The sequence below is a fragment of the Phaethon lepturus genome, unplaced genomic scaffold, assembly GCF_000687285.1.
Source record: "Phaethon lepturus isolate BGI_N335 unplaced genomic scaffold, ASM68728v1 scaffold10505, whole genome shotgun sequence".
Lineage (NCBI taxonomy): Eukaryota > Metazoa > Chordata > Aves > Phaethontiformes > Phaethontidae > Phaethon > Phaethon lepturus.
In genome coordinates, this window is record NW_010541196.1 from 14358 (window position 1) to 22962 (window position 8605).

At 41.6% G+C, this 8605-nt stretch overlaps 1 protein-coding gene across 1 annotated transcript in view; it reads left to right on the forward strand.

Annotated features, from left to right (window-relative positions):
• The first annotated feature begins 5913 nt into the window (after nt 1-5913).
• The window catches only part of LOC104621226 (protein Jumonji-like), a 34367-nt gene continuing 31675 nt past the window's right edge, over nt 5914-8605 (forward strand). The window contains exon 1 of the mRNA XM_010287655.1: nt 5914-6085. The gene's annotated coding sequence lies outside the window, so the exon portion shown is untranslated. The remainder of the gene's footprint in view (nt 6086-8605) is intronic.

Here is an 8605-nt window from a genome sequence, read left to right on the forward strand (position 1 = left end):
TGCAGTTGGGAAGAAAAAAATTTGTTTAATAGAAGTTTAGGCAGTGTTGATGTTGACAACTTGTTGGCTTGAATTCTGGAGCCCTGTTCTCGTGAACGGGTGATCCTCTATAAGGTTACTATTTCTTGGGCTTGTTCTCAGGAGTGAAAGGGTGAAATACAGCTTAGCTGTGCTTCCTGCTGGTGTATATGATAGTTGTAAGGATTTCCCCACTGTCCCATGAAGAATGATACCTCCAGCACCAAGTTTTGCGTGCTCATTTTGGGCTTGCCTAGAAGTGCCTGTCACATGGTTGATTTTGTTTGAGCTGGAAATTACACACTTGATAATCATCTGATCTGCAGCAGACTCCTGGCTATTAAATATCACTTTCAGATACGTTCACCTTAATAAATGAAGCAGCACACACAAATGAGTCTTTGCATACTGGCATGTTGTGTGCTAGACCGAGTGTTGTGTTGTACAGTGCGATTAAACTGAATGTGTAAGTTATGTATCGGCTCCGATGAGAACGAAAGACGGTGCGCTTCAAACCTGATCTAGATCGGGGTAGGGGCAAGTAAAACTCACAGATAACTATTTTGTCAAGCCAGCAAAGTGTCCTAGTAAGGAAATAAATAACCCAGGTACATGGCAGAGGGGAAACTATGATGATCTTAGCACAGAGTGATCAGCACAAACAAAAATGAATGAGACAGAGCACCCATCTGTGCCAGAGCCCTCCCTGTAATGGCTGCCAGTGGCTGATAGAAGGACAGCTGTAATGCTCGACTGTGACTCTGTATAGCTGTATGGGATGGTCAGGTTGAGACAGCAATATGGGAAAGGTCCCACGGAACTTAGCTTAGCTGTAACCATGTGAGAACAAAACCCCGAATGAAAAAAAGTAAATATATGGTGCACTGGATTTCTGCTGCCCATATTGAGGGGCATAATACCGGAAGAGATCCGGGAACTGCAAAGCCTAACTGAGGAACAAGAAGAAACCCAAACTCCCCCTGTTTAAAGAGGTATTTTGATAGAGGATGGTTCCTCAACAGCTAGCCTTAGGTCAGGCAGAAAGCAACTCTGTATTTCCAACTATCTATGCAGTGTTTGGTGAAAACTAATACCAGCTCATCGCCGTTCGTTAGTAGTAGCAATTTTAATGTGATTAAAGTAAGTATCTACAAATACTTACATTGCAGTTTCTCAGGAGGAGAAGCAACAAAAGCAAAGTAACCAAATACTGACGCTGCTTTTAGAAAGGCAAAGGTGTAGATTGCTTTGCTTTAGCTTGCAGGCTGCTCAATAGCAGCTCAGAAAGTGAAAAACACACTGCATTGAAAAGGAAATGGAAATTTGTCATGAAACGCTGACACTCAAGCAGCTACTTAAGCTACGGTTCCTACAGAGTTTGGAAATATAACTCTGGTGGTGCCATTATAAAGAAAAAGGGCATAAACATCAGGTAACAGAAAAGTAGGAAACAGTGCAGGCAAGAGTGAAGTTCAAGGAGTAAGCAAAAGGTTGTGAGAACAAATATTGTAGTACATGACAAGCAGGAAGTTTTGTAAAAACCTGCAGATTGCTGAAGATTAGAGAACGTTTGAAAAAGTTTGTTTTGCAAATCTTGTCCCTGCTGAGATGCTTGGGTATAAGGACAGCTGCTTAGCCCTGGAATTTACTATAAACAGATTAGTATGAAAAAAAATATATTAAAAAATCAATTCAATCATGCATATTGTTCTTTATTTATGTTTTATAGTACTTATGCTTTGCTTTCACTTAGGAGTTATGGAGTGATAAACTAAAAATAGTCATATTTTTGTATCAAATGTACAATTAAATCTCACGTACTGATAATTTAATACTTGGTTTGTAGCTAACACAGCATGTGCTGTTATCTAGAATATTAACGTTTACTGAATTTAATGCAGACTGGTATTACTAGCCTGAGCTTTGCTTTGCAAAGAAAAGACTGCCTTTGTGCAGTAGGTGTTTTCTGCCTAAACGTGCTCTTTTCTGCAAGCTAAAGGAATGATGCTAGGATATTCTATTTTAAAAGACATTTCTGAAGTACTTTCAGCTAACACGAACTGTAGTGTTTTGATTATAAAGAATGCAATTTGCGTAAAATACTCAACTAAAAATAAATTCCAGTCTAGAGAAGCTTCAAAAAGTATATGTTGCATTGGAAAGAAGTGTTTTGTAGCCTAGACTAAGTTTGTACACTTGGGATGTTTGTGTCATGGAGCTTTAGTCTCTGAATGTAATTTGCTGTCTCGGACCTAAACAGTCAGTTCAGTAGAAGAGAAGCGTACCGAAAGTAGATGAGGCTTTCTCAGGCTGAGGCTCTTTTGAACTTAGTGTGATAGGTAGGTGTTCAAAGCCTCTCAAAAGCAGTAGAAGGAAAATAACATTCTGTTGAGAGAAGGTGAATTACTACTTAGTTTGGATATTTCTGGCTGTGTGTTGGGTGCTTGAATGATGCTTAGACATGGTAGTATTTTGTTCTTCCCTCATCCTTTTCCTTCAGTTTGCATATTTGCAAGTCATATGTAGCGTATACCCTTTTGATGAGGACAGAGCGAGCAATTTATTTTGAGGACGCAAACAGGATTTTTGTTGTTCTTTTTGCCACTTGTGCCAGTCTGTCCCCTGTTGCCAAATGCCCACTAAATAGGTCATTCCAGCAAAAATCATTGCATTAACAAGCAAGGAGCAAAGCCATACTTGTGGTGTTATATGTTTATCATACACAAAATGTCTTTCTGAGCACTTATATCACTTCCTTACATATTCCACCTGGTGCATATTCTGCCTTAGTGGCGCGTGAGTGAGTAAGACAGGCTGCTACGCTTGATCTGATGAAATCGTAGTGGAGGGGGTACATCCTTTTTTGGTAGGAGTGTCACACTTATATTGGATTAACTGTAACATGAAACCATACCTGAAGTAATTGGTTTTATGCGTCTAGAGGTTTTTATGGGGATATATGAGGTTATTAAGATCCATAAAGTTCTTCACAAGGAAGCAGTTTTATGTTGTTGCCCATGTTTCAAAATACGTTTTTCCCTTGCTGGCCCACCTTTAGAACTGGTCATCTTTATACAAATCTGGAGCAAAGGCTGCTTAAAAGCTTGGCTTTTGTTTCCTAACCTTGATGCCTCATCCCAAGAATAGCTTGTTTCTTGCTCATGGCTCACTCCGTACACCCTCAGGCATTGAGGTAGGAGCCCATGGAGCAATTGCTGGTCATTGCAGAAACCTCAAGGATGCTGCAGTCACAGAAGGGTGTCATCGTTTACTAGCATTCATAAATCGTATTGGTGATGCTTATTCCTCATAACTGATCAGGGTTTTAATTAGAAAATTGATAGTTCGGAAGAAACTGGCCTATTTTTGAGGCACTGGCGAGTGCAGGCCAGGTGGGAGGAAGTATGACAAACATCAGCAGAGGTGCTTCAAATTTGTATGTGGGAGAGGAAGCATCTTGGACACATTTGACCATATAGTAACAGGTCTCCTCAGCCTCCCCGGGAAGCGGCAAAATTTCACAGTCCTAGCCTGAAGCTGGGTGGAGGGAAGGTCTGGCATTTTCAGTCTTTGCTGAAATGAAGGGTCCCTGCAGGCGCCTGGAGGGTAGTGAAAAGCCAGCAACGCTGCCAGGCCAGGCTGTGTGCCCCAAGGGAAGCTGGCAAGCAGAACGAGCGGGGAATTGTTTGTACTGGGGAAGGGCAGCTAGCAGAGAGTGTATTTTCAAAGACAGACCAAACCAAAAGTACTTTCAATTCACGAATTCATTTCATGTCTATGCCGAACCTGCAAGTCATTCCCTAATCCTCTCTCAGTGGTGGTGGTTGTGGAATTCTCCCTGCTACTTATCTTTGATCACGTGCTATTTGAGCAGCTAGTTTCAGAGACACAGGGAGTGGATAGTGTATGTTTTTAACAGCCCGGCTGAGGAAGCACATCAATGGGGAAAAATCACTCTGCAGATGAGAGCAGCAGGCAGGGTTGCTTGCTAACCTTTATAGCCTGGCTTCTGGTGAGGGAGTGTACGTTACGTGCAGCACAGAAGCCAACACAAAGTGTTTTTCTCTGGCTGCATGTGTGTTTTTTGGTGATAGAAATGTAGTTGGTTGAAATTAAAATCCCATTCATCCTGTGCGAGAGTCCTCTGTCTGCTTGAAGGAATAGAGTTTTGTAAGGCAATCTGAGTAATTTTGGGGATGGGATATACAGGCAGATCTGTACAAGACCTTCATTCTGGAAAGATAATTGTTCATAGATACGAGGAAGTATATGTGTTCAACAGTCTTTTAGTTGTGGTTCACAAATTATGAGCACCATGATAAAAAAAAATATAAACACCATGCTATATTTGCCATTGAGGAGATGAAAATAAGCAGTGAGAATGGCTGGTGTTTTTTGTTTTTTGGGGCAGCGGGGGTTGGATAGTGAGGACAGGAACAGTTTTATGTGGAGTTTAGGGAGAACATTGCTGATGCTACTTTTGTTCTCTGTTTTCGTTAGGGAACAGGTATATACATCTACAAACACTGCTGGGATTTTCAATATTTTTTTTTTTTCTATTTTAGCCACAAAATTGTGGAATTTTAAAATACAGTAACAAACCTCTTCTTATCCAACTGTTTAAGTTTAATATCCACAAAAAAGAAGAGGTTTGCCAATTACGTCTTTCATCCACGGTGAACGATAACTGCGCTTTCCTTAAGTCATAACAGTCAAGCCTGCTGCGGAGTGACAAGACCTGGCTTTTCCTTCAGTGTTACTTGATACATGTTTCAGTTTGACATTATGTAAATACTCTGCTATTAGCGAAGAAAATGACATAAAATTGCATCCTTTCTCAATGAGGTTTTAAGTTCTTTCAGTAGCTTCTCTCCTTTTTGAAGCTGTAATAAAGATCATAATTAGAATCCCAGTTGCTTAAGTGAGAAATTAGCATGTTCTTAAATGCTGAGCCGAGCCAGATTCCCAGTGAGACCCCCTCCGGGTATCTGTCCTGCCCCACAGCGCTTTCCCTAATGCCAATTTGCGTTTTAGACATATTAAAGAAAATCATATTCATTGCCATCTAGGAGTTAATCAGAGCCTTCAGATAGGCTTGAAATAATTTGCAGCCTGACTGCCAAAACCACCTGCATTTGTTCATTTCCTACAGCCATACCCAGGCATGCTCTAAAACTTATTAAATGAATGTCAGTCCATCGCCCAGTACTAGGACTTCATGCATGTCCTTCATTCTTAAAATTTTGTCACAAATACTACTTAACCCCACCCCGAACCTCTTTGCTTACTGTCTTCTAGGCTGTGGCCAAGGGAACAAAAAATCTACTGGCTTTTACCTGATATTTTCCCTGTCAAAAGGTTTTAATTTGTTTTTGAAGAACTGGGCACTGACATAAATACCTTATCTATTAATATATATTTTACCATATAAATAAGATTCTAGCAGATTGGAATAAATTAAAACATTAATGGGGCTAAAATAAACCTAATTTGTAAATTAATTAAAAACAAGAAGCAAAGAACACTAACACTTAAGACATTTTCATGGTGCAAAATACAGATTTAATTTCCAAATAAGTGAATGGTAAACTGTAATTGTATGATGTGCAAGAAAATACTTGGAACATATGAAATAGTAGTCACAGATTTTATAGTCAAGATGTTCCCTTTCTGGTTTTCCAAATTATTGCAGAAGATACCAAAGGGTAAAGCAAACAAATTACTGTCTTCGTAATTGACCCAGGTAGGGATATCGTACTGGTGGGAGATGGATTGAGATCTCGTTCTCTCTTTTTTTCTTTTCTTCTTCTTTTTTTTTAAAACTGAATTTTTTATGTTTTGATGTCTCTCCTGCAAGTTCTGCCTAACGTGCTTCTGATATGCTCTTGTTTCCACAGGCCAAGGCTGCAAGCACAAAGGAAGTTTGCTCAGTCCCAGCCAAACAGTCCCAGCACAACTCCAATAAAGATAGTGGAACCGTTGTTACCCCCTCCCGCCACTCAGATTTCTGACCTCTCCAAAAGGAAGCCCAAGACAGAAGATTTTCTCACTTTCCTCTGTCTTCGAGGTAGGAGTCTTGCAGCAGCCTAGAGGGATAGCCTTATTCAAAGAACGGGCCGTAGCACCGCACCTGAGTAGCACCTAGACAAATGTACCGGTGCTACACTTGAATATATTCTGTGCATTTCAACTCTCAGCAATTTGACTGTATCTGCAGCAGGACCATTCGAGTTCGTGGTTGTAAAGACCATAAAATTGAGGCCAATAGTAGTGAAAAAGGAAATTTCTTTTATGCTTAGCATTCTGTTATCCTGAATGGGTTTTTGTCTACCTCTCATAAGTCCTCCACATCCTCCTTTGTTTTGTCTGACTATAAACTGAAGAAGTGTTTAACTTGCCTGAGTACTTGTTCCTGCAAGAGGAGAAACCTGGTTGGCAATTCCCCTTCTCTACCTGCTCACTGTCCTTTATTGTTCCATGTGAGTGAGGCTTTTCATCTGACAGGGGGTGGAGGGGTTGCCATTGTTCTTAGCTGTCCCAGAAGCTGGACTGATAATTAAACTAGGTGAGCTCCTCCACTTTGCAACCCATGTACAGACAAGGCATCTGTACAGAGAGATACCCAAATTATCTCACGGTAACAGGTGCCTGAGCCTTGGCTGGAGCTGTATGATGTGTGTCTGGGATTACTGGTGTGTGTCTGTGAGCCTGCGTGTCAGACTTGGGGACCTTAGCGTGAGGTACAGCTGACTTTCCAGATGAAGCTAAAGAAGGACATCTTACCTGAGTGGTCATTTTTCTTGGGACTCTCCACAGCCCTGTGTCTTAGATCATGTATTGAAGATAGCATCTTTCAGTTTAATCTCCCAATTGTTGTATTAGCTCTTGTGGTATGTTTCTTTTTTGGCAGGTGCCCTCCCACCCCTGTCCCCTTAGCTAGGGGATGCTCCATCCTTGATGTGCGGTAATGATGCCTCTTGCTGTTGTTTTGTCCCATTACCTGCTGAAAGGGTATGCATTTGTTACAGATAGGCCTTGTCTGCAAAAGTCTTACCTAGTGAATCCTTCAAAGCTTGTGTTTTGAGTTCCCCTTTGCAGTTCTGAGGTCTCCGTTGCATCTGTGAGCAGCACTGGTCAACACCACCCATAGTTTCCTGCTGAGGCCTTTCCACCTTAATGCGCATGGTTTGATTTCTTTTTTTCCTTCTCTTCTGTGAGATTTTAGGCTAGTGGTAGCTTTAGACTGGTTGCTAATATATCTGTCTTGACTCTGATCCAATATGGAGCCTTCATCCTGTTGGGACTTCTGGTAAAGCGGGTGGGTGGAGGGAATGGAGGGGGGTGGTTTTCTAGCTTTTGTGTTTGTTTAAAGGATTGCAAGGAGCAGAATCTAATGGAGTTTAAAGTGGCATCACAGTCCTCTGAAATTTAATCTGTGGAAATGTATTTCTAATTTAGTCTGCTGTGAGGTTGATCAGTCTGTTGGCAGCATGTCACTGCTGTGATCTGGGCCAACTGCCACAGTTGTTGGTGGGAAAATTCAGATGGTGGGGGTGTGTGTGTATGTGTGTGTGAGCACACATGGCTACATTCACACACTTGTTTCCACTGCTTGCTAACTAAGCATGTGTTATTTATAGCTTTGAAGGCACTTGCACTTAAAGAAAAGCAACCTGTGTGGGGATATGACTGATCTCCATTTTGATTTCCTACTGTCTCTTAGCATTCTGATTTAACTATGCAAATGGGAAGCACAGGTACTTTTGTCCTATTCCAGTACTTCATTCAGAATTTTTTAAAATTATTTTAATCAGTGGCTGTTTAGCTCTTGCACCTGTAATTTTCTCCTTTGTTATTCATCTGTAGAATAATTGATGTTTTGTACTGTCAATTAAGAACTTGCAATTCATTCCTAATTTCTTCAGTATACAGGAGTACTCATATATTTCAGACAACACGTTCGTTCAGACGGCAAGATCCCAATTACAATTACATTAAAAACCATGAGGGAAAATCTGCTCTGAGTGCCACACATGGCATATTCTTGGTCTGCTTAAACAGGCTGAAGAAAAGCAGAAAGGGGAAGCTGTCAGCTCTGTTTCAGCACCTCCACAAGCTTATTGCTTCATCACCCCTGTATAAAGCCTGAAAAGAACCAGTAAAAACAGGGGGAAAAATCTTCTTGGACATCTGCTACCTGGATGTGTTTCTGTGGAGGAGCAGGAGGGCAGATGTGGCTTGGAAGGAGAGGGAGTGGGGTTGTTGAGATTGCTATTAGCATGCTTCTGGCTTTGGTGTCTGAACTGCTGTGTCCTTCAGGAGCCCCTGGCTGCCCCAGATTGTGCCCATTTGGCCTCTCAGATGGTTTAGCTCCAGGTGATGGTCTTTCTTGATGTTCCTGTTGGAAAAAAGGAGGTGGAAGCTGGTTCTTAATATGCTTGCAGAGAGTTCATGTAGCAGCCTGCTGGTACCTTCAGCTCCAGGAAGGTCCCACAAGTGGTCCAGGCCACTGGCAGGCTTAGTTTGGTGTGGGTCTTCTGGTGGTACCCAGCGAGTCTGGAGAGGGAAGGACCAGCAGCTTACTTAA